The following is a 25,002-nucleotide window of genomic DNA, read 5'->3' as shown; positions in this document are numbered from 1 at the left end:
AGGAAATGAAATCACTATCTTGAAGGGATATCTGCACTCCCATGTTCACTAAAGCGTGATTCACAGTAGCCGAGACACGGAGGTAACATAGGCATCAGTCAACAGGCAAATGGATAGAGAAAACATGAATGTTAGTGAGAAGGCATAAACTTTTGGTTGTTAAGATGAGTAAGTTCCGAGGATCTAATGTATAGCATGGTGGTTCTAGTTGATCAAACTGTGCAATAGATCTGAAATTTGCTAAGAAAGGAGATCTTAACCATTCTCATACACACACGCACAGACACACACATGCACAGGTGACCATGTGAGGTGATGGACCTATGAATTAACTTGATGGTGGGGATCTTTTCACAGTACACACATATCAAATCATCATGTCGTACACTTTAAATATCTTACATTTGCTGTCAATTATACCTCAGTAAGGCTGGAAAAAAAATTACCCTTCCTCAGCACCTGTCCTTTGGGGACCTCATAGGAGATTAAAACCAAGCTAGAAATAAACAATCCAATTTATTTCTTTAAAACAATCCACTTTGGGGGCACCTGGGTGGCTCAGTCGGTTGAGCGTCCGACTTCGGCTCAGGTCATGATCTCACGGTCCGTGGGTTCGAGCCCCGTGTCGGGCCCTGTGCTGACAGCTCAGAGCCTGGAGCCTGTTTCAGATTCTGTGTCTCCCTCACATCTCTGCCCCTTCCCGCCTCACACTCTGTCTCTCTCTATCTCTCAAAAATGAATAGACGTTAAAAAAAGTTTTCAAACGATCCACTTTAAAAATGAGTTAAGGGCTTGAGTAATTTCTTGAAAGAATATGTGCAAATAGCCAATAAGCACACAAAGAGATGCTCAACATCACCAGTCATTAGGGAACTGCAAATCAAGACCACAACGACATGCTACTTGATATTATTAGGATGGCTGTTATCAAAAATATAAAAAAAAAAAAAAACCAGAAGTAAAACAAGTGTGGTAGGGATGGGGTAAAACAGGAGGCCGTGCGCATTGCTGTTGGCAATGTAAAAACAGTGCAGCTGCTTTGCAAGACGGTACGAAAATCCTCAAAAATGAAACATAGAATGACCATAGGATCCAGCAATTCTACTTCCGGGTATTTCCCCAAGAGAAGTGAACACAGAGTCTCAAACAGACGTTTGGACACCCATGTTCATAGCAGCAATATTTGCCATAGCAAAATGCAGAAGCAACCCCAGTGTCCTTCAGCAGACAAATGGATAAGCAAAATGGGGGATATGTGTACAATGGAATATTATTCAGCCTCAGAAAAGAAATTCTGACACCTGCTACAACATGGCTGAATCTGGAAGACACGGGCACTATGGTAAGTGAAATTAGCGAGTCACAACAGGACAAATACTCTAGGTTTCTACTCATATGAGGTACTTAGAGTAGTCAGATTCATAGAGACAGAAAGAATGATGGTTTCCGGGAGATGAGGAGGGGAAGGTGAGAAAGGGGAGTTGGTGTTCCATCGGGACAGAGTTTCGGTTAGGTAAGATGAAAAAGTTTTGGAGACCGTTGGTGGGGATGGTGGTGTGCGTATCGAATGCCACAGAACTACGCACTTAAAAATGGCTGTCATGGGCGCCCCTGGGTGGCTCTATCGGTTGAAAGTCTGACTTCGGCTCAGGTCATGATCTCTCCATCCAAGAATTCGAGCCCCGCGTCAGGCTCTGTGCTGACAGCTCAGAGCCTGGAGCCTGCTTCGGATTCTGTCTCTCTCTCTCTCTCTCTCTCTCTCTCTCTCTGGCCTTCCTCCACTGATACTCTGTCTCTCTTTCTCAAAAATAAATAAACATAAAACAATTTTTTTAATGGTTGTCATGGTACATTTTACGTTATGTGCCTTTTACCACACACACCAAAAAAGGAGACTATTTGGTCAAGTGCGAGGCCACTGTGCCCTCATTCATTGTGTAGATGAGGCTGAGCAGAGAAAGAACAGCTGTGACAGCAGAGGCAAGAGGAGAACTTAGGTGTCCTGACACTCCAACCTTCAGCCCTGGCCCTTCAATTCAAGATTCTGAACTCCGTGACCAGCATCCCGACGCACGTCTCTACACAAGACCCTGCCTTTCCAAGGCTCTGGAGATCCACCACCTGGATCACTGACCCATATTCCCGTAAAGAAAGGGACAGGCGTAGGAGATTCATAGCTCCAGGCGGTAGGTAGGTATGCCAAGACATAGCCCAAGCTTTACCAGAATGTTCCTTAATGTGAAAAACCTTGGAAGTTCCCCTGTCGCAATTCTGACCACAAATCCCTCATGGCACCCTGTTGGCAATTCATCCAGGAGTTGTGTGGATTTCACGCCTCTCTCAGCAAATGTGGTCTGACGCTCGGCTTCTCTAGCCAGCCAAAACCCTGCAAGACTGCCTGCTTTCAGAACCTATCTCAGAGCATCTCTCTGACATCTAGACTGGGATGGCAAAAAGTTGGCACATGGACCACTCTACACCCTCCGCTGCCCATGGTAGGCATCACTAATCAATCAAGAGTCTATTCCCCACAGAGCAAGGTAAATGCCCCTGAATCGTATCGTCATAGCCTCCAGCTGTCCAATCACTCAGCAGTGGCACCTGAGGTAAGATCTAGTTGTCAGTCACCATCTATGCCAATCGAACACATTCTAGGCTTTTGGGAAGATCCCTTCTATCTTGACCTCAATTTCTTCACCTCTAATGTGAAATGATTTTTACGTCCCTGCCAGTCCTGCCATCCAATGAATTCTATTAATGATGGACTGGACAATTCTATATTGTGGATAGCAGAGAGAAATTCCATAGGTTTCAAATGAAATTCTATGGTGTTTTTACTTTTTTTTGGGGGGGGGGGGGGCGGGGGGGACAATAGATCTGGCCTCCCCGTTTTATTTGCATCAGGGTAGGTCGTGAAGCCAGACATCGGGACCTGATTGTGCTCCTAGCCAGCGAGGTCACCAGTGCTTTCTGGGAGCCATTTCCCAATTCCTGGAAGGCCCCAGAGCCAAGTTGGTTCCTAACACTTCTCTTCGAAAACCTCCCAGAAGGAGAGAGTTAGGATTAACATTTCTGTCCCTCACATTGCCTCCCACATGGCACCCGACTTGTCCTCTGTCCTGGAAGGGCGGCTATGTCCCTGCAATGGCGCACACATAGTGTTTCTCATTTGCCTGCCGGCCAGCCAGCCAGCCAGGCGGCCCTCTCCACCCAGCCCCTGGCCAACCAGCCAGGCTGCATCAGAGGGAGGGGAGAGGACAGGGCCGCCACTTGCCACCGCGCACTATAAAAGAGAGAGTATTAAATCTTGGCCCCCATCAGAGAACTGCCTTAATTAGGGTGGCGCCGAGCAGGACGCTGTAATTAACTGTGTGTCTGCGTTTCCATTTGAAACATCCATTTCCAGATCTTTGTGATCCAGTCTTCCAAGGGAAGCTCAGCCAGAAGCTCGGCACCGGCGGCCTCAGAGGGGAGGGATGGCCGCTTTCCCTGCTCTTTCCCCTCCTTGCCCCCCTCAGGGTGAGTCTCTGGAGGTGGGAGCCCCGGGTCCTTCTGATAAGGGTGTTTATTATGGGCTCAACGCTACTGGCTCCCAAAGCGAGGGAACGGTGTCAGCGCAGGTAAGACGTCCGTTAGTTTTGTTTGGCCAGCAACCATCATTCCAGTAACTTTTATTTTCTTTGCAACAACAGCTCTAGGGACGGGCCATCTGTAGCTCTAGGTCCATGATCTAGGCTGGCCAATCAGAGTGTACCTCCCCTGGCCACAGTGATTGGTTCAGAATTGGTCATGTGACCGATGCTGAGCCAATAAGTGTCTGTGGCAGGACTCTGGCTGGAGTAATTGAGGAAAGGGGTATTTGGTGCTGGGGCTGTGTTTGCTGCCTCGATGGGAGAGTCTGCCTGAAGATAAGGCCAAATTGGAAAAGGTATTTTTAAAAGATGAAGGGTGACAGAGAGAGAGAGAGAACTGATGACATCCTTTTAAATAACTGAATTCAGCCATACCTGAAGCAAAATACTCGGCAGACTTTTAATTATATGAGAGGCAATACATTCCCCATTTTTGTTTATGGCGACTAGAACAGAACGTCACTTGCAAGGTAAAGAGATCTGGTTCAAACAGGTCACTACATGGGCTCCATGAAATGCGGTCAACACGGATGTACTACACATCCGTGGTATGCCAGGCAGCGTGGAGAATACACCAGTAGACGAGAGTGGGCACCCAACCTTAGGGAGCTTCTGGCCTCATGGGGATGAGGAGACGTTAAGGGTAAAACCAGACTCACTGTTCTAGTGCCCCCCACGCAATGACGGCTTATCTTCCTTCTGGGTAACTTGAAGCACCGCCTGTAGAGGAGGGTGTCGTCTCTTTATTGGACAGCTGCTCTTGTGTCTACCCAGAAAGCAGTCCCTCTTAATCTGACCACAGTTCCTTGTGCCCGAGTGACTGGTGTGGAGTCACTTGTATGAATCAGCCCCTGGTTCCTAGAGTGGCCACATAACCAGATCTGAATCCTTAAGACACTATGCCCCCAGCCACAGTGACTAATGTAGGAATGAGCACAGGAATCAAGGTAGACTCATCATCATCATCAATCATGGAGCTTTTTCTGGAATTGGTGGGGAAAAGATATTATTTTCCCTGGAGGTGCTAAGTAGGATATGGGCCTGATGCTACGGTGAGGGAGCACTCGCTGAGAATGAAGACAACAGAGAGCAAATTAGAGCCAAGAGAAAGACAATCAGAGAGTCTCTGTCCTGATAGCAAATATACTTTGAGCACCTAGAACCAGCTGTGCCTGAAATCCAAACTTTTGGATAGTTTGAATGGGACTTCTGTAAGTACAAACCTAAATAATGTTGACTAATGCCCTAGGACTGAAGCTCCTGTCTATCAAGCCTCAGCCAAGCTTTTCATTCTTATCTCTAATAATGAGCTTCATACCCCAACTGACTGAACTGCTCCTCGTGCTGCAATACACCCAGCACTTTGGAGCACTTTTTGCTCTGCAGAGAAACTCTTTTCTCCCCTAACTGCCCGTGAGAATCCTGCCCATCATTCAAGACTCACCTCATGGCTTCCTCCTCTGAGAAGCCCTCTGGGGGGCCCTCTTCTGCACCATACAGCAGCTCTGGTCCCTTGGACCTATAGATACACACCCCTGGCTCTCACCTTTCTTGTTGGCCAAGGGCTGAGGGCTTGAGGGCTGAGAAATGGGTGGGACAATTTCCCCATGGCCTCTTTCGAGCTTGGTTCCAAGCCTGAAACCAAATCCATTGCCAAAATTTTCAGCCACAGGCCAATGAATTACATTTTTTTTTTCTTTCCATAAGACTGAGTTGGATTTTTGACTCTTAGAACAAAGAGTCCTAACGGTGAAGGTGTTTTTCCCTTGTTACAAAAGTAATACATACCATTGAAGACAAGCAGAAAATTTGATACACACACAAAAGAAACCAAAAATTACTCCTAGTCCCCCCACCCAGAAACAACTTTGAGTACAATAGAGTAAATGTCCCTTTAGACTTGTTTCTGTACATATACATGTAGTATTTATTTAGATGAGATCCCACTTTAGTGCCTGGTGGGTGCTTTTTATGTGTTTTACTCTTTTTTTTAAGGTTTTATTTATTTATTTTGAGAGAGACAGGGACAGCGTGAGTGGGGGAAGGGCAGAGAGAGAGAGAGAGAGAGAGAGAGTGAGAATCCCAAGCAGACTCCACACTGTCAGCACAGAGTGCGACGCGGGGCTCGAACTCACGAAACCATGAGATTGTGACCTGAGCAGAAACCAAGAGTGGGACGCTTAACGAATGAGCCACCCAGACGCCCCTATGTTTTTTTTACTCTTCTTTGAAATAGAACATGTATACAGAAAAGAGCCCAAATCACAAGGATGCAACTTCATAAACTTCACAAAGTGAACACATCTGTGACCAGTGTCAGCCAAGGACCTCCAGCTCTTTTCCAGTTCAGCCTGCAATTGCAGAAGGCATTGCTCTCCTGGAAATCGCCTCCTTGCCTCTCTTGAGGAACAATCCATTTGTTTCCAGTGTTTCGCTATTGCAAACAATGCTGCAGGGAACATCCGCTGTACTCACGTCATTTTGCACATGGGAGCTTATATCCCAGGATACATTGCTAATAATAGCTAACATTTCTTAAACCCTTTCTGCCAGGCACTGTGTTAAATGCTTTTAATGGCTTAGCTCACTTGAGCCTTTCAACAATTAACTGAAATAGGGAGTCTCATTGTCCCCATTTTACAGAAGTGGGACCGCAGGGTCAAAGGGCAGGCACCGTTTGCATCTTGACTCACATTTTCTAGCTGCCCTCCATACGACTGTACCAATTAATTCTCCCTCCAGCGGCGCAAAGGGTCAATTTTCCTTCCACGCTTGCCAGAGCTGGATACTATCAATTATTTTAATTGCCAGTCATGGCCAAACAGATAGGTGAAAAATTATAGCTCATTATAGACATTTGGTCATTTCTTTCATTTTTTTTTTTTTTTTTTTTTAGCGAGACTGTTTATTTATTTTTGAGAGACAGAGAAGAAGTGGGAGAGGGGCAGAGAGAGAGGGAGACACAGAATCCAAAGGCTCCAGGCTCTGAGCTGTCAGCACAGAGCCCAACGCGGGGCTTGAACTCACAGACCATGAGATCATGACCTGAGCGGAAGTCTGACACTTAACTGATGAGCCACCCAGGTACCCCGAGGTGTTTTTTTTTCCATTCTTAAGGTGATTTTTTGTGACCTAAAAGCCTGTGGGGGTTTTGTGGAGGGTTTTTGTTTTGTTTTGGTTTGGTTTTTATTTTTTTTTTGCATTGGTATGACGTGACAATCATCAGCCATTCTCTTTATGATTTTCCATTTGTAAAGTGAGGAGGGAGGGATTAATCTGTTTTAAATGCGATCCACTTGCCTTAGGGGTTCTGGGACTCCTCATGGGCCGCTTGGGGAGGTGGCACCTGCAAAAGGGTCTCGCCCATCTCTTCCCTGGGCTCCTGGTCCCACTCAACCCAATCACTTGGATATTGGTTAAGGGTACTCGTCCTTTGAGCTGCGAAGCTCATCCACTTTTGCCGACCAACCAGCGAGGCTACTCTCTCACACAGACTTGAAGATGGGAACCCCTCTGTCTCACAATCTCGGGGGCGTCTCTTAGATTTTCTCCAGCACCCCCGACCTCTGAGTTCTTATCTGACCTGGTCAGTGTGGGGTCATGTCACCATCCTGCCTGCCACGTCCTGTCTTGTAACTGCCTCAGATAGGAGCCCCAGCCGCTGCTTCCCTGGACTGTCCCTCTCTCCACCAGCATCAGCATCATTCACGCAGAGCTCTTGGTGAATATCAGCCTGGACCAGTTTCCAGGCGACGGGGGGGTAGGTCATAGCATGGTACCACACAGGAACAACACCGAACTAGGCATTCCTGTACTTAGAAGCCCTTTGCCTGCCATCTTCCTCCCCAGTCTGTGGTCTTCCACTGGCCCTGGTTCTCTCTCACACACTGGACACCTCTCGTTCCCCTTTGCTGGCATCTTCCCTCTAGGACTCTATCTAGAAATTTTATTTTCACTGGATTATTAGGCCACGTGTATCTGGCCCTCCTTCCACCATCTGCCTACTTATATATGTGTGGAAGTCATAGATCCCTGGTTTCCAAAGTGTGACCCCAGGGGTCCCCACGACTCTTTCAGGGGTTCCACAGGCTGAATTATTTTTGTAATAATACTGTAGTGGGTTGAATGGTGGTCCCCAAAATGATAGGCCCATGTCCTAATCCCCAGAAACTGAATAGAAACTTCTTTGCAAAAAAAAAAAAAAAAAAAAAAAAAAAAAAAAAGGTCTTTGCAGATACAATTAAGGATTTTGAGGAGATAAGCCCAGATGATCTGGGTGGGCCCTGAATCCAATGACAAATGTCATAAGATAAACACAGTGCTATGAAAATGGAGGCAGAGAATGAAGTGACACAGCCACAAGCCTAGGGACGTGGACAGCCACCAGAAGCCAGCAGAGGGAAGTGCCAGGTTCTCCCCTAGAGTCTCTGGGAACCGCACAGCTCTGGTAACTCCTGCACGTCAGGCTCACGGCCTCCAGAACTGTGAGAAGACATTTCTGCTGTCAGGCACCAAGGTTACAGTCATTTGTTATAGCAGCCACAGAAAACTAATACAAATCCCGCGATGGCTGGTGCTTTTCTCACTCTCGTTCTCCCAGGATTTGCACAGCGGAGTTTCCCAGGGGCTTCATGACATGGGATATTGGAACAAATTGAACGCAGAAGCCAATATGAGAACCCAGCTGTCTTCTATTAAGCCAGACATTAGAAGACCTGCAAAAACAGAAACAGTGCCACTCTTCTTACCAAATCTCTTTTGTTTTGGAAAATCGAGTTCTTTTTCATTTAAAAAAAAAAAAAGTTACTTATGTTAACCTAAGGTGGAACTTTCTAAGATTTAATACATAAATCTTTTTCAGCATTCTCAGTTTGAATTTCAAATATAGTAAATATTGATAGCTCCATGCCACAAAAAAACAAGTTCTTTGGAGTCCTCGATAAATTTAAGAGTGCAAAGCCATCCTGAGATGAAAGCACTTGATTATGATCTTAAGTAGATCATATCTCCCTCACTCTCTGGTCCTACCCCTGCAAAATGTGCAAAGACAGCCTGCATTTGACTGCAATGGACAGAACACCCAACTCGAAGTGACTTACACAGCAAGAAAAATGTGTCATCTCACAGGCCAATGAGTCCAAAGGGTGGGCCTTCTGGGTTTGGTCAGTTCATTGGTTCAAGTGCATCACCACTTCCAACCACCATGTTTCTGCTGGTTCTGCTCTGCCACCCTTAGAGACCTGTCACCTCATGATTACAGAATGGCTGCAGCTGCGCCAAGCATCATGCCCTCACACAGTAATAGCCAAAGCAGGAAAAAGGAGATATCCTGTTAACCTTAAAAGTAAAACTGCCAGTTATTTTACCAGTAAAAATGGGTTTATTTTTAGGGAATAAATGGGAAGAGCAGAGAATTGCAATTTGGGACAAGAAAGCTATAGCAAAACCATAAACAAGTCCAGAGAACAAAGGAAAGGTACCCTCAAAGGAAAACAAAGGGGGAAGTAGGGAGGGCTATTATAAATAAGAAGTCTATGGGAGTACACTGGGAGTTCAAAGTCTAGTGGCTTTTCATCGGCTGAGTTGTGACAGTCTCCCATTGGCTGGGCTGTTGTCAGGATAAGAGGAAACCTTCCTCCTGTTGCAACAGCTAAAACAGTATTGACCTGCAGGGTCCTTCTCAGGCCTGCTGCGTCTACAATTGGCCCAAGTGGAAGGGCACAAGAGCTCCCCCTACTGGCGTCCCAATTCCATTGTTTTAAGTTTATTTATTTTGAGAGACAAAGAGAGCCAGGGAGGGGCAGAGAGAGAGAGAGGGAGAGAGAGAATCCTAAGCAGGATGTGGGGCTTGATCTCACAAACCATGAGATCGTGACCTGAGCCAAAACCAAGAGTCGGATGCTTAACCGACTGAGCCACCCAGGTGCCCCCTCCAAATTCCACTTTAAATGAGGTTTCCTTTATTCAGTTTCATAATCCTTACCTTGAGCCTCATTTTAAGCCAAGGAGGGCCCCTTCCGTGGCTTTTTCTCATGCTTCACTGGCCAGAATCGCAACACAGGCCCATCTCTGCCAGGAGAAAGGCATTATTGTGATTGGCTTAGTCTGGTCAAGACTGACCTCTTCAGAAAGATAGTCTCCCTCGAAGACTGGAGTTTTATTAACAAAGAAAGGAGAGTCAGGCTGTAGGAGATGGTCATGACACCCACCATCGTGACACAGGGACTTAGAGTCTGTGGAAAGAGGCAGCCACATTCATACCAACCTGGCCCTCCACTCATCAGGTATTTAGGCCACAGCCAGACATGAGCCCCGCTAAGGCCCTGCCCTCACTCCCATCCCCCACAGCAACACCAGCCCATGAGCCCCAGACCCAAGGTACCTTAGTGCCTCTCACAGCAAGTTAGTTCTCCGTGCCCTCAGCCAGTGACCAGCCCTCCAGTCCTGCCCCCTTCCTCTGGGGACAACTATATCAGAGGCCTCATGCACCCTTCCTGGCCCCAGTCTTGCTTGGAGGCCACTCTTGTCCATTTTGACAGGTTTTAAGAACTCTGAATGTCAGGAAGGTGGTCCTCCCAGGAAACACCCAGTGTGTTTTAGAAAATTTCCCATGTTTTTCACATTAACCTTAAGCTCTGCAGTCTTTTTTTTTTTTTTTAGCTCTGCAGTCTTTAAAATACTGTAAAGTTCTCCTTACCAGCCTATCACACACACAAACAGGTGCACACACACACACACACACACACACACACAAGGGTTAGGAATGACTCAGATTCTGGAATCTTTGTAATTTATCTGCTTGGCATCTTGGGCAGGTAACTTACCCACTCAGAGTCTATGTTTCTTTATTTCTAAAAAGACGGTTATGATACCTATGTTTTAGGATTACTGAGGATTAAATGAGATGATGTATGTAAAGTCACTTATTGTCAAGACTCAGAAACTGTCAGTTGTCACACTGTCATTGCAACTCAACATCTGTACAGTGTTTCTAAGCCTACAGAGTGCTCAACCCCATCTTATCATCTGAGATTCACCGCACCCTAGGAAGCCACCAGGGCAAGGGTTATGCCCCCATGTTACAGGTGGGGCCGTTGAGGGCCGGAGGGCCAAGTGATTCCGCCAAGGTCACACAGGCAACTCAAAACCAGTTCTAGTAGCCAGGCTCTCAGATTCCAAGCCCAGGGCCCCTCCCTGACCTCCAGCTGTGTGACCCGGATTGCTCAGCTCCCAAATGCCTGAAAAGTTGTGCAGGAATCAAGTCTGGGCCTTGGTGCCCACGTGGCCAGGAGTAGCAAGGGTGGCTACAAATACCCGGGAGAGGGGAAGAGGGAAGTCGCTTCCAGTTCACAGCCCATGACCGGAGAGCAGTTTCTTAAAGGAACCAAGTAAGGAGAGACCTTCCAAGAATGCAAACCCAGAATATAGAAATTAAAAAGACGGGCACATTTGACAACATAAAAATATTGATCTCTTGTGAGGCAAAAGATACTATAAACCAAGTTAATAGACAAACAATAAATTCAGAAAAATATTCGTGATGCAGAGGACAAAGGGTTACCAGCTATAATATACAAAGAGCTCTTACAAATTGAAGAGAAAAGGGCAAACAACCCAAAAGAAATTATGGCAAAGGACATGAATAGGCAATTCACAAAAGAATGAAGCCAACTGGCCACAAACAAATGAAAAGATGCTCACACTCATTAGTGGTCAGGGAAATGCAAATTAAGCTGACAATGAGATATCACACAGGCAAATTTAAAAGAACAGTAACCAGTAATGCAATTGCTGGCAGGGATTTGGAGAAAGCTACATTCATATGTTGTTACTGAACAGGCAAATTATTGTAATCTTTTTGAGAAGAAAGCTGGCTACAGGAATTAAAACTTCAGGAGTTGTATTAAAATTTTGCATTAAAAAATATATATATCTAGGGGCGCCTGGGTGGCTCAGTTGAGGTTCTCTTTTTTTTTTTTTTTAATGTTTACTTATTTTTGAGAGAGAGAGACACACAGAATGCAACCAGGGAGGGGCTGAGAGAGAGGGAGACACAGACGCTGAAGTGGGCTCCAGGTTCTGAGCTGTCAGCACAGAGCTGGACGCAGGACTCGAACATAAACCATGAGATCATGACCTTAGCTGAAGTCGGACGCTTAACCGACTGAGCCACCCAGGCACCTGGAGTGTCTGACTCTTGATTTCAGCTCAGGTCATGATCCCAGGGTCATGAGGTCGAGCCCCACATTGAGCCCTGCACTGAGCATGGAGCCTACTTAAGATTCTCGTATTCTCTCTCTCTCTCTCTCTCTCTCTCTCTCTCTCTCTCTCAGTGTGCCTGGGTGGCTCAGTCAGTTAAGGCCCAACTTCTGCTCAGGTCATGATCTCCTGGTTTGTAAGTTCAAGCCCTGCATGGGGCTCTGTGCTGACAGCTCAGAGCCTGGAGCCTGCTTCAGATTCCAGGTCTCCCTCTCTCTCTGTCCTACCCCCCCCTCCCCCCGCTCACTCTCTCTCTCTCTCTCTCTCTCTCTCTCAAAAATAAATAAACATTAAAAATATTTTTTTAATTCTCTCTCTTTTCCCCCCTGCCCCTCTCCCCCACTTGTGCTCTCTCTTAAGTATATGTGTGTATTTGACCCAGCAATCCATACCCTAGAAATCTATCTGATAGAAATGAAACTACCATATTCTAAGGACACATGACACATTATTATTCATAATAGCAAAAAAAAAAAAAACCCACCTCGAAACAAAGCATGGCAGAGACTGGCACACAAGGAAGACCTTGTTTTCCAGCCTCTCTGGCATTTTGGTTGGGACCACGTGACTGAGTCTTGGCTAAGGGATTGAGGGGGAAAGAGATCTCCTCTGCCTCCCTGCTCCTGCAGTTAACTGAGGAGACCCCATGATTGGCCATGGAAGGAGCAGGAGTCCCGAGTCCCTGTCTGGAGGACACCGCCCCAGGGCTGCCCGACCACGCTGCCCTGGGACAGAACAAGAAATAAACTCTGGTGGTGATAAGGCGCTGCAGTTTCTGGACGTCCACGTGGCAAAGCCTGGCACGCTTCAATGCGCAGGCTGGGTGTCCGTCAGTAGGAAGTGACGGACCAAATGACGGCATAGGACACCCTAGACTCAGCCTGCACGAAGAATGCATTTGAGCTTGACCCAGGGAAGGCCACAGCAGAGGAGGAGAAAAGCGACCTGCAGGGAAGCGTCTGAAGTGCCTCCTTTTGGCAATCTACACAACAATCGAGGAAACCCTCTAACCGTGCATGCGTCCCGTGCACCTGCACGCGTGTGTCCTGTGTACGTGTGGCCCCTGAGAATCGACAGAAACACGGAAGGATCCTTCCGGCTTGCAAGCATGAGTTGGAAGGGAGAGGGAGAAAAGAAGGCGGGGGAGGCCAGACAATAAAATGGAAAAAGCGCATTACCAGTTTGCACGACTACATTTTTGCATTTATGAATGGCAGATGTAAACAACAACAACAATGTTTCCGTATTAGAGAACAAAACCAATCTTCTCTAGTTCAAGGGGAAAAAAGGTGCTCAGGTAGCTGGTGCATGTAGAAGAGAAAGGGCTATATAAGCACCAGGAGCGGGATTCAGGAAATCTAATCCCCGCCTCAAATCCAATCACGCCTGTCTGTCTGAAGGAGTCTGGTCCGGACATCTTCCGGTTTGAGAGGTGGCTAAAAACAAGGAGAGAGGAAGGTAACCAAACTCTAGGAACCATGCTGGTGTGGGAGCTGGAGCCAGAGGGTGGGGGCTGCCTCCCAGTCTTCTGAGAAAATAGGGAGCCTTCAATTCAGCAGCACAAGAGTTTAGCCAGCACGTTGGGGAGAATCTTCTGGGACACAAAAGACCTTAGAAGTTACTAGGGTCCAAAGTCACAAACCAGGAGCCCAGAAGCCAAATCCAACCCATAGTCAGATTTTGTTTGATTTGCACAGTGATGTCCAAAGAATGCAAATTGATTGCCAATACATTTGAATTGGCAGATTTCTCTCCCTCTCTCTCTCTCTCTCTCTCTCTCTCTCTCTCTCTCTCTCACACACACACACACACACACACACACACACTCCAAATTTAGTATCTCCAGCTTATAGTGAAAAAAGTCAGATTGTCTGGCCACATTCCTAAATGGCAGCACTGGGCCAGGAGCTGGGAGTGGCTCCCCACTGTAGACAGAGTGGGAGCTCTTCGGTTTGCTACAGTCCTCACGGTGCCCTGCTGCTGCACCCACTTATATATTAACCAGCCAGCCCCGAAGTCACATTTGTGGGTGTGACTCCATACCTCCATCAGGTGTGACCCCTCCTACCCACCCGCTCTGGCTAAACAAAGTGAAACTCACATTCTGTGGGCTTCGGCACAAGACAGACGGGTCCAGACTCTGGCTCTGATGCCCCTTAGTATCTGCAATGCCTGGGCACCCTGTTGGCTTGGCTAAGCTGGAACCACATCGCCCCCGAATTTCCAAATGGCTCTGAGTTAGCGTTGGCTGAAACAGACCTGTGGGTGAGCTGCAGAAGGTGGAAGTCTAGCACAGCCACGTTCTTCCTGCTCCCGAGGCCAGTGTAGGGCTCCGGGCCCCGTGGCCACTTAGCCGTGCTACCCCTGAGCCACTGCCCCACCCTGGCTTCTCCAGCAACTTCCAGACCTCCTCCAGCCTCTCCCAGTGCTGGCCGGGCTGTGGGGCAATTTTCTGGCGAAGGGCACCAGCTTCTCCTGTGGGTCATCCACGGCACCCGGGTTGGAGAGGATGAGAGACAGACCCTGCATCCAGTCTGTTCTTGCAGCCATCCGCACCCAGCTGTCCTTCCGGGGAGGCTCGCGGAGAGGGACTCTGGGCTCAGCCCCAGATGCACACACAGATGCAGATGCCTGCGTGATGCTTATGGTCCAACGCCCATAATAAATCCACTTTCTGTATCGCTCGTAGAGGTTCTGCTTCCCTGATCCAACCCTGACATATCTGGGTGATCTTAGACAAGTTATTTAACCTCTCTGAGCCTCACTGCCCTTGTGCTGAAATGCCAATGATAACACTACACCTTCATATGATTATAGCGAGGACGAGACGGGCAAATGTATGCAAAGTGCTTTGCTGGCAGGTAGCAAGTGCTCAATAAATGCATGTACTTTAAAACGACAATGTGTGCGGGGTGCCTGGGTGGCGCAGTCGATTGGGCGTCCGACTTCAGCCAGGTCACGATCTCGCAGTCCGTGAGTTTGAGCCCCGTGTCAGGCTCTGGGCTGATGGCTCAGAGCCTGGAGCCTGTTTCCGATTCTGTGTCTCCCTCTCTTTCTGCCCCTCCCCCGTTCATGCTCTGTCTCTCTCTGTCCCAAAAATAAATAAATGTTGAAAAAAAATTTTAAAAAAATAAAAAAATAAAAAAAAAATAAAACGACAATGTGTGTGTGTGTGTGTGTGTGTGTGTGTGTGTGTGTGTATGTACTTTATTGTTTTTTAAAGTAGGCTCCAGGCCCGGTGCAGAGCCCAACCCAGGGCTTGAACTCAACAACTCTGAGGTCAAGACCAGAGCCAAGATCAAGAGTCAGACATTTAACTGATAGGTACCCCCCACCTGAGTGTTTTTAAATGGGAGCTGTGCGTTTACCTGTATGACCTTGAGAAAGAAAGAAACTGAAGACACCTAGTCTGGTCTCTCATCATCTAAAGTAACAATACCTCTGGGGCACCTGGATGGCTCAGTCGGATAAGCAACTGACTTCGGCTCAGGTCATGATCTCACAGTTCGTGGGTTCAAGCCCCGCCTCGGGCTCTGGGCTGACAGCTCAGCGCCTGGAGCCTGCTTCAGATTCTGTGTCTCCCTCTCTCCCTGCCCCTCCCCCACTCATGCACGGGTGTGCACTCTCTCTCTCTGTGTGTTCTCTCTCTCTCTCTCTCTTTCAAAAAGAAATAAACATTTAAAAAAATTACAAAATAGTTCTTCCATTTACATTTAGTACAGTCTCTCTTAGATAGGGTCCCCAGGGACCAGACAATGAAATGGAGATCTGTACAGGGGTCAGGAATCATCCCAGAACCCCCATCCTGAGGCTAGTGAGGTCAGGGTTGGGCAGAGGGAAGGCCGGGCTGCCATGCCTGGAACAGAGGCTTCTGCCGACCCCCAAGGGAGCTTTGGAGTCCCAAAGGCCTTCAGAGCTGTCACAGATACAGGCAGGCCCTGGAGGCCTCATGGTACACTTGGACCACCCCCAGAGAGTGGGCAGAAGCAGGGGCAAGGGTGCTCCCCACGGTCAAGGGGAGGGACTCACCGGAGCCGGCGGCGCCAGCGCTCTGAAGCCGAGGGCGTGAACCGCCATCCTGCAGGTGCTCTGGGCAGCACATCACAGCATCTTACTAGACCCGATGTCTTTTAATCTACTGACCATCAAGCAAGATTAAGGGATGGCTGTTTATAAAGTCAGACTCACTGTCTTGCTTACTCTGCGTCTCACTGCCTGGCAAGGAGACACCTTGAAAACTTTGTGCCCTGACTGGGAGATTCTGGAGAACGGCTGAGAGGCAGATCCTCTTTGCAACAAGAATGTGGCACTGATCACTGGGGTCCAGAGTCACCCAGCTGAGGGTAATAAATAATCAGCATGGGAGACAGACATGGCCTGACCATCTGAGCCGGCCAGACTGTGATACATGCCACAGCAGAAGGTCGAGCCCGTGATCTTTTCCTCTCACTGGCGTGCCACGAGGGCACGGGCTTTGCTTTCCTTGTTGCTGGGTGACCTGTGCGCGGCACAAGACCGGCATAGAGTAGGTCCTCAAAATGCACCTGTGGAATTAATGAAAGAATCAATGGATTCAGTCTTGAGCTGCATTTAAAAGCCCGTTCCTGGGGGGCCTGGGGGGCTCAGTCAGAGAAGCGACTGACTCTTGATTTTGGCTCAGGTCATGAGGTCACAGTTCACAAGGACGAGCCCTATGTCAGGCTCTGTGCTGACAGCATGAGCCCGCTTGGGATTCTCTCTCTCCCTCTCTCTCTCTCTGTCCCTCTCCCGCTCGCATGCACTCTTAATCTCTCTCAAAGTAAATAAACATTTTTCAAAAATTAAAAAAAAATAATAAATAGAAAATACAATAAAAGCCCATTCCTCTTTTCCTCCTTATCTTTGTATCCTTGCACAGATAAAAGACACAACAGGTGCAACCAGCATTTTCTCTGCAGGATGTGAAAATGCCTCTGCTCATTCTGATCGCACCCTTTGCCCACATTTCCCCCAAGTCCCGAAATGTGCTGCTTCTCTTCCTCCTGTAATGCTGAGTTCCCCTTCCTACAGGAAGTTTTCCACCACTACATGACCCGCCCCCTAACACGCACGGGTGCGCGCGCGCACACACACACACACACACACACATACACACACACCTCCCTGAAGAGCAACTGTGGTTTCTGAAGGTCAGGACAGAACAACCAGAAGGAAAGGCTCAGAGTCTCAGCTCCTCTCTTCCCACCTCTGTCTCCACAGGTGTCTGCCCACCCCGCCCCCCGCCCCGTGTCGCCACAAACCCACACAAGGTGTTCTCCTCAGATCTGTTAGAGTCGTCCAACCAGCCGTAGTGACTGATTTCAGGATCTGCATGTGATACGATTCTGGCCAATGAGGCCTGAGGAAAGGAGGCTGGGGCTTTTGTGAAAAGTTTCCTCACTGATGAAATGAGATGTACAGGAAGAGACAGCCCCTTTCAGGGGCCAGATATTGTTACATTTGGAAGGGACCCAGGACCCGTGGCTGCCATCTCGTGCAGATGAGAGCAGCCAGCCTGAGCAAGCAGATACAGAAGAGGATCCTGAGTAACTCGACCCGACTGTAGGGACAGTGTGGCTACCCTCCTAGACCCCCTGGGTGCCTTCTGCCTTCCCGTGCAGCTGTGCCCCACTCCCGGCTTCTCTGCTTTGCTCCTAATGGTTTGTACCTGCAACTTCCTTCGGAGGCCTGCCTTTGCGCCACTGGAATCACTTGCTTGCAAAGGAAGGGAGCCATAGTCCGTGCCTGGGGTGGGGGGGGCTTTGCTCTGTCCTGCTGGACATGGGCAAAGAAGCCCGTGGTCCCCCTGTCACCGGCAGTCTTCTTACAGTCATCTGGCTTTGTAGGTAGGAGGCAGCAGTAGAGAGACAGAAAGAATGATATTGTTGAGCTGCTGATTATCATGGGCACAGCCCACCCTATTTCTAGACTTCTGGGTGGGTGAAAGAATAAAACTCCTGGCTCTTGAAACCAGCTTGCGGGGGGGGTGGGGGGGGGGAGGGGGAGGGCAGGGGGTTCTGGGGAATGCAGCCAGAGAATTCTAAGTTACTAAAAGTCATACTCTTGTTAGTGTGACTGCTACACACACACACACACACACACACACACACACACACACAAAATGCATGCACATACTCAATGATATGCACAAAACTGCAAGATCAATTTTCAAAAATCCAACCACTTGCCTGCACACCACCCAAACCGATTTGAAGTAAAATAGCACAACCGCTGTGGAAACCAGTAGGTTCAAAAAATTAAACATGAGAATTATCATTTGATCCAGTAATTCCACTTCTGGGTATATACCCAAAAGAATTGAGAGTGGGGACTCAAATGCCGATTTGTCCACCAATGTTTACAGCAACATGACTCACAACAGCCAAAAGGTGAAAATAACCCAAATGCCCAACAACGGATGGATAAACAAAATGTGGTACATCCATACAGTAAAATTATTCAGCCTTAAAAAGGAATGAGATTCTCACACACCTGTTACAATATGAATCGACCTTGAAGACATTATGCTAATTGAAATAAGTCCGTCACAAAAGAACCAATATTGTCTGACTTCATTTATATGAGATACATATAATAGGCAAACTTATAGACATAGAAAAGAGAGTAGTGGTTTCCAGGGACTGGGGGGAGAGGGGAATGGCGATCATGTTTAGAGGGCCAATTTGGGAAGAGGTAAACATCCTGGACATGAATGTGGTGATGTGGCAATGTGAATGCACTTAATGCCACTGAGCTGTATACTTTAAAATGATTACAATGGTAAATTTTTATGTATTTTACCCCAATTTTTTCTAAAGATTTGAAAACATATGAGAGAAAAAACATTCTCTTCACAATAACAACAACACACAAGCCACCTTGGAATAAACCCAAAGCAGAAATTCACAGGACTCTGGAGAAAGCCATAAAACTTCACTGAGGAGATGTAACAATTGATCTGAATAAGTGGGGATATACCATGTTCATGGAGGAAAAGACCCAATGTCATAAAGAGGACAAATCTTCCCAAATTAACCTATGATACGATGCAATTCCAACCCAACAGTATTTTTCATTGAACTCACTAAGCTGTTCTAAAAATTCCTGTGGAGGACCATAACCCAAGAACAGCATACACCCAAACAAGTACACAAATTAGAAGTGAACAACTCAATGAAGTTTTACAAAGCGAACACACCCAGGTCACCCAGACCCAGATCACGAAACAGAATACTGCCCCAGAAACTGCCCTTTTGCCTCCCTGCAGTCACTACCATCTTTTTTTATTTACTCATTTTTAAGAGAGTGGGGAGGGGCAGAGAGAGAGAGACCGACAGAGGATCCGAAGTGGGCTCTGTGCTGAGAGCAGGGCTCGAACTCACAAACCGCGAGATCATGACCTGAGCCGAAGTTGGATGTTTAACCAAGTGAGCTGCCCAGGTGCCCCAGTACCAACTTTAAGGGTACTCCACTCTCCTGGCCTCTATCCTAATCAACAAGCTTTGCCTGGTTTTCAACTTTCTATACCTAGAACCACACCACATGTACTTTTTGTATCTGGTTTCCTTCACTCAACATGATTATGCAATTCATCCATATTGTTGCCTGAGTTGTTGATCGTTTATTCTCACTTCTGTGTAATATCCCAATGTACGACTATCTCACCACATATTTATCCATTCTACTCTTCACAGGCATTTGGGGAGTTTCCAGCTTGGAGATTTCACAAAAAGCATTCTGATACTTGTCTTTTGATCCACATTTATGCACAAATTTGTTGAGCATATTCCTGAGATTGGAACTACTGGGTAAAAATTTTTTTTAATGTTTGTTTATTTTTGAGAGAGAGGCAGAGAGGCAGAGTGCAAGTCAGGGAGGGGCAGAGAGAGAGGGAGACAGAATCCAAGTCAGGCTCCAGGCTCTGAGCTGTCAGCTCAGAGCCCGATGCGGGGCTCAAACCCACGAACCGCAAGATCATGACTTGAGCCAGAGCCGGAGGCTTAACCGATTGAGCCACCCAGGCACCCCAAGAATAATTTTTAAAAGAGCAGAGGATGTTTGTGGTGGCCGGGGGGGGGGGGGGGGGGGGTAGTAGGAATGGGGTGGTCTTGCCCTACTGGAGATCAAAGTAAATTATAAAGCTATAGTAATTAAAAGGCACACATACTAGCACATGCTCAGATCTACACACACACACACACACACACACACGAGCACACGCAGGCATGCCTGAGGTACTCATGTACAGGCATACATCCATACACAGGCATGCACTCCCACCCCACATACTCCACGAGTCAGCAAAGACAACTCACGGCCGGACTTCCCAGACCAGATAACTGACTGTTGCGGTCCCTTTCAAGTGGTATCAGAGCACAGGCCTGCAAGTATCCAGGAGACGGCTGATGGAGAAGGGGAAGAAGAGAGAGCGCCCCCCCCAACCCGCCCACCGGCTTTAAAGGGAGAACAAAGTGAGCGGGATCAGAGGGTGCAAGGTGATGGCAGCGATGCTGAAGCCATTTATCACTGCCAGATGTGTGAAGGGTCAGGCTGCGGGGCCCACTGGGAGTGCCAGCGGGGGTGCACGGACCCCAGACACAGCGAGAAATAACCTGTCCAGTTGGCGAGGGACCATAGAAGGGCTGCCAGGACTCTCTTCGTAACAAAATGACAATGTGCTTTCTTTTTCATCCAGGCCAAAAGGGGCCGGGGGCCAGGGCAGAGGCAGCAACAGCTTAATAAAGGGCCGTCAGTCAAAACTCTAAAAATACCCTCCCGCTGCCAGCAGGCTTACTCCTGCACCCGCCTGCGGGCTTCCTGCCGCCTGAGTGGTCCTTTGGTGACACATAAGGACAAATGTTTGCCCAGAGAGACCTGGTGTCCAGCAGCACACATGGTCCCACTGTGGCATCTGCCCTCTCCCCTGCCCCCACCCCTCCAGAACCCTCTAGCAGGCACACCCCTGGCCAGAAAGGGGCTCACGAGGGTCCCGGAGAGAAGGCACACCTCCGCTCTGGCTTCTCCATCCTCTTGGAAAACGCGAACAGATACCTCTCCTTGCAGGTGGCTCTCGACCCCAAAGCCAGCCAAGTTTCGCAGGGGATCCTGGGGACTGCCAGTCAGACGGGGGTGGCACCACAAGCTTCAGGCGAGCTTCCGGCCTGCGACCAAGAACCACCTCTGCTTCTGCCAGATTCCCAGTTTGATTGGGGAGGATCAATCCCTGTCCTCGGGAAGATCCCAGAAGCACAGCCTCTGCTCTGGAAGCATAGCTGGTCTGATGGAGAAGGCTCAACTCTTGCCAGTCCGATGAAGGAGGTGCAGCTTCCCAAAGATAGGTTCCCACACAGTGGCAATAGCAGACTTTTAACCAGATGTTAGCGTCCTCAAACTTTATTGCGTGTCCAATTCACCAGGGATCTTTTAAAATACAGATTTCACTCTGCAGGTCTGGGGAGGGGCCTGAGATTCTACATTTCTAATAAGATTCTGATGATGCCAGGGCTCCTGGTGGTACCTGAGTAACGAGATAAGAGATGAGATGTACCCAGGGTGTAGACAGCTAACTTCTATCGGCTGTTCTGCTGACAGAAAGAGCCCTGACCTGGGGCTACCGGGGAGGCTCCTTGGAGGGAGTAGGGTAGAATCTGATGGATAGAGGGAGAACTCTGGAGCCAACTGGCCTTAGGTTCAAATCTTGCTTCTGGCATTTATTAGCTGTGTGGCTCTGGGCAAATTTCTTGACCTCTCTGAAGTGAGGGAAACGGCCACGCCTACCTCACAGAGTGGTGTGGGCAGACGAAGCACTAGCACACGCCTGGCACACGCCTGGCACATGGGAGGGGCTCGAGACACGCCAGCCACTGCTTCTATAATAAACTATAACCATTGTGCCCACAACGGGGTGGGCCGAGCTTCAGAAAGAGCTGGAAGAAGGCTGCTCCTAAAGGCAGGGATGCAGAGAGGCCCTGGGAGTCAGATGGCCATAGACGTGCCGGACCAGCCCTTGATCTTTGTGAGCCTCAGTTTCCTCCCCCTGTAAAATGGGGATCCTAGCATCGCCCGTCTCTAGACGCAACGAGAGGTCAGGAAATAACACACTGACAGCAGAGCACACAGTAGGCGCTCCATAAAGCGCTCTCCGGGGTGGGGGCGGGGGTGGGGGACGGCGGTGCAAGGGGCCGCCCGCCCCGGGCCTGGGGCCGGCGGAGCGCAGGAAGCCCGCGCGCCCGCCCCGCCCCCACCCCCACCCCCACCCCGAGGCCGCCTTTGAGCCCGGCGCCGCGCTTTGAAGTCCCAGATGGGCCGGGAGGAAAGAGGATCCCCACGCCCATCCCCCAGCCCGCACCTGGATAAACACGCGCCGCCGGCCCCGCCGCCAGCCCCGGACCGACGGCCTGGCGGCAGGGACGGCCAGGCGGCCGGAGCGGCCCGGCAGCGGCTCACTTCAAAGCGCCCGCGGCCGCCAGCGGGAGGGGCCCTAATCAGGCCCGGCTGCCGCCGCGCGGGCGCTCCGCCCCGCCCACCCCGCCCCGCCCGCGCGGCCCGCGCCGCCCGCCATCTGCTCCGCGTTAGCGCGCACGCCGGTGGGGGCGGGGACGCCGCGGCGCGGTCGCGGGCCGGCGGACCGGCGAGGCTGAGGCAGTCGGCGTCCCCTGCGAGTTCCTGACATCGCCACTGCATTCGTTCCGTCGCGCATTCAGTCAGCAAGTACTCAGGGCGTGCCTGGTGCGGGTGGGGGGCAAAGGAAATACAGTTCGTTCATTCGTTCATTCATTCAACGAATATTTATTGAACTCCTACTTCTTTTTTTTTTTAATTTTTTTTTCAACGTTTTTTATTTATTTTTGGGACAGAGAGAGACAGAGCATGAACGGGGGAGGGGCAGAGAGAGAGGGAGACACAGAATCGGAAACAGGCTCCAGGCTCCGAGCCATCAGCCCAGAGCCTGACGCGGGGCTCGAACTCACGGACCACGAGATCTTGACCTGGCTGAAGTCGGACGCTTAACCGACTGCGCCACCCAGGCGCCCCTTGAACTCCTACTTCTAACAGAGCCTAGGGATACAGTGCATTCATGCATGCACATGCATTCATTCATCCGATAAACAATTTTTGAGTGTCTACTATGTGCTGAATGCTGGCCTCAGGTTCTTGTCCCTCCAGCCCCGCTCCCTGGCGGCACCGAGCTCTCTCACCTTCATGTGCTAGCACTTGTTTTCTTTGCCTGGAATGCCCTCCTCTGACCTGAACAAACTCCTACTCATCCTGCAAGAGCCCAATTTTTAAGTTTCCTCCCCATCTCTCCCAGTCCCCATCCTACACCCACAGCATGCCTCCCTCCTACTAGAGAACATATAGCCTTGACTGACAGCGATTTATTCCTTTGCAGGATCTGTGTGCCTTCCAGACTGACAGCTCCAACCTGGGCCCCACCAGTCACCAACTGTGTGGCTCTGTAACCTCTCTTTGCCTCAGTTTTCTCATCTAGAATCAAGAAAGGACAAGATCCCCTTCGCAGGGTTATGGGAAATAAGACAGGTCAAACACAAGGCCAGGCCTGGGCAACAGCCTGGGAAAAGGCAGGAGTGGTGATCTGATTCTGTCTACAGTCCTGTGGCTCCAGGAATCAAAGCTCAGTTCATGCTCCCTCCTCCAGGAAGCCCTCCTGACCTCCTGAGAACAGGTTCCCTTCTGCTGAGATTCCTGCCAGTCTGACTCAGCCTGCTGGCTACTGGTATCCAGGCTCTTCTGGCTGCTTGGGACCTGCCAGGCCAGTAGGCTGAGCTCCATGCTCCAGAGAGCAGGGAGCTCGCATTGTGCATCTTTTCTCCCCCTTCAGTGCCTGACACATTATGTAGCATGTTGCACACACTAGATCCAGTAAATCAGGGTCCCTCTCAGTCTCCTGCTCTGCCCGGTAGGGAGCTCAGTCTAGTAGATAGGCCACTCAGGTACTGGGTTATAGCCCCTAGGAGTGCAAGGAGGTGCCTGAAGCAGGAGCTTCACCCACCACAAGCAGGAGGTGGGGAGTCACAGGCTGCCTGCCCGTGCCAATCTGTGGGCTGCTAAGTGCCCAGGAGCTGAGAGTAACCAGACCTTTGGCCGTGAGAGCCACTGAGGACTTCTTGGAACCCTGGGGAATTCTAAAGAGGCAGCCTCAGAGACTGAGGGCGGGACGCCTGTCCAAGAGGCCAGCAAGCCAGAGCCACCAGAGTTCCCAAGGAGTCTGAATGAAAGGGACTGGTTACCCAGAGACACTGGCAGGCATACAGACAGTCAGGAAAAGCACTGACAGCCTTGGGTCATGACCCATCTTGGGCTCTCAGGCCCTCTGCTTCCTGCCAGCTCACAATCTCTGTCCCTGATGTGGCCTCTGTGTCTCTCTCTCGGCCTATTGCTCACCTGTAGGGCAGTGGGAAGGAAGTTGGTAGATGAGGTACTGGGAAAAGTCCCAGCACAGGGCCTGCAGGCCATGAATGTGCTGTGGGTGTTTGCAGGGGAAGGGGTGGTATTTGTTTTTAAGTCCTAGACTTATGGTGAAACGCCTGGGTTCAAGTCCTGACTCAGCCACCCTCTAGCTGGAGGCGAAGTGGGGCTTCCCTGAGAGCATCAGAGAAGACAGGACAGCGAGTCCTCCAGAGGCCCCAGAAGCAGAGTGCACGGCCTTGGGCCACTTGCCCAGGCGCCCCAGATTGTCCTGTTGGATTCTGTCAGGGGAACGCCTCACTTTGGTAAGCTGGTTCCCATGCAAGATGGAGCAAAGCTGCATATTCTGGACTTTCTGTGGGTACAGGCTTCTTAAAGGGGTCAGCACCTTGGGGAGCAGATCCCAAGGTGAGCATTCTAGCCCGTGCAATGCATTCAGGAAGTGAATCAGGGAAGCAGGGTGGGGGAGGGCAGGACCAAGCAAGGTAATTTTTCAGGCCAGCCCCACAGAGGGCAGCTTCTACCTGACCCCACAGGGAACTCTGAAGGGCCCAGGCGAGGCGAGTGAGCTTTCACACACCTGCTCTAGCGGAGGACCAGCTCCCAGGCACTTCAGACTCTCCACGGTGTAGACAGAGAGCTGCCGCCCCTAGGAGTCCTCCAA

At 49.6% G+C, this 25,002-nt stretch overlaps 1 long non-coding RNA gene across 2 annotated transcripts; it reads right to left on the bottom strand.

The window, feature by feature from the left end:
- Positions 1-6,793: 6,793 nt before the first annotated feature.
- LOC131499358 (uncharacterized) lies at positions 6,794-22,382 on the bottom strand. Of its 2 annotated transcripts, XR_009255822.1 has the most exons (4): positions 22,258-22,382; positions 20,916-21,426; positions 9,616-9,701; positions 6,794-8,347 (listed from the first exon to the last, which is right to left on the bottom strand). It is a non-coding gene; the product is annotated as an uncharacterized LOC131499358 (long non-coding RNA). The 2 variants fall into 2 exon arrangements; XR_009255823.1 differs by lacking the exon at positions 9,616-9,701.
- Between the last annotated feature and the right edge of the window lie 2,620 nt (positions 22,383-25,002).

This window comes from Neofelis nebulosa, chromosome 17 (assembly GCF_028018385.1).
Source record: "Neofelis nebulosa isolate mNeoNeb1 chromosome 17, mNeoNeb1.pri, whole genome shotgun sequence".
Lineage (NCBI taxonomy): Eukaryota > Metazoa > Chordata > Mammalia > Carnivora > Felidae > Neofelis > Neofelis nebulosa.
Note: the sequence above shows the minus strand (reverse complement) of the source record. Positions and strands in the feature narration are given on the sequence as shown.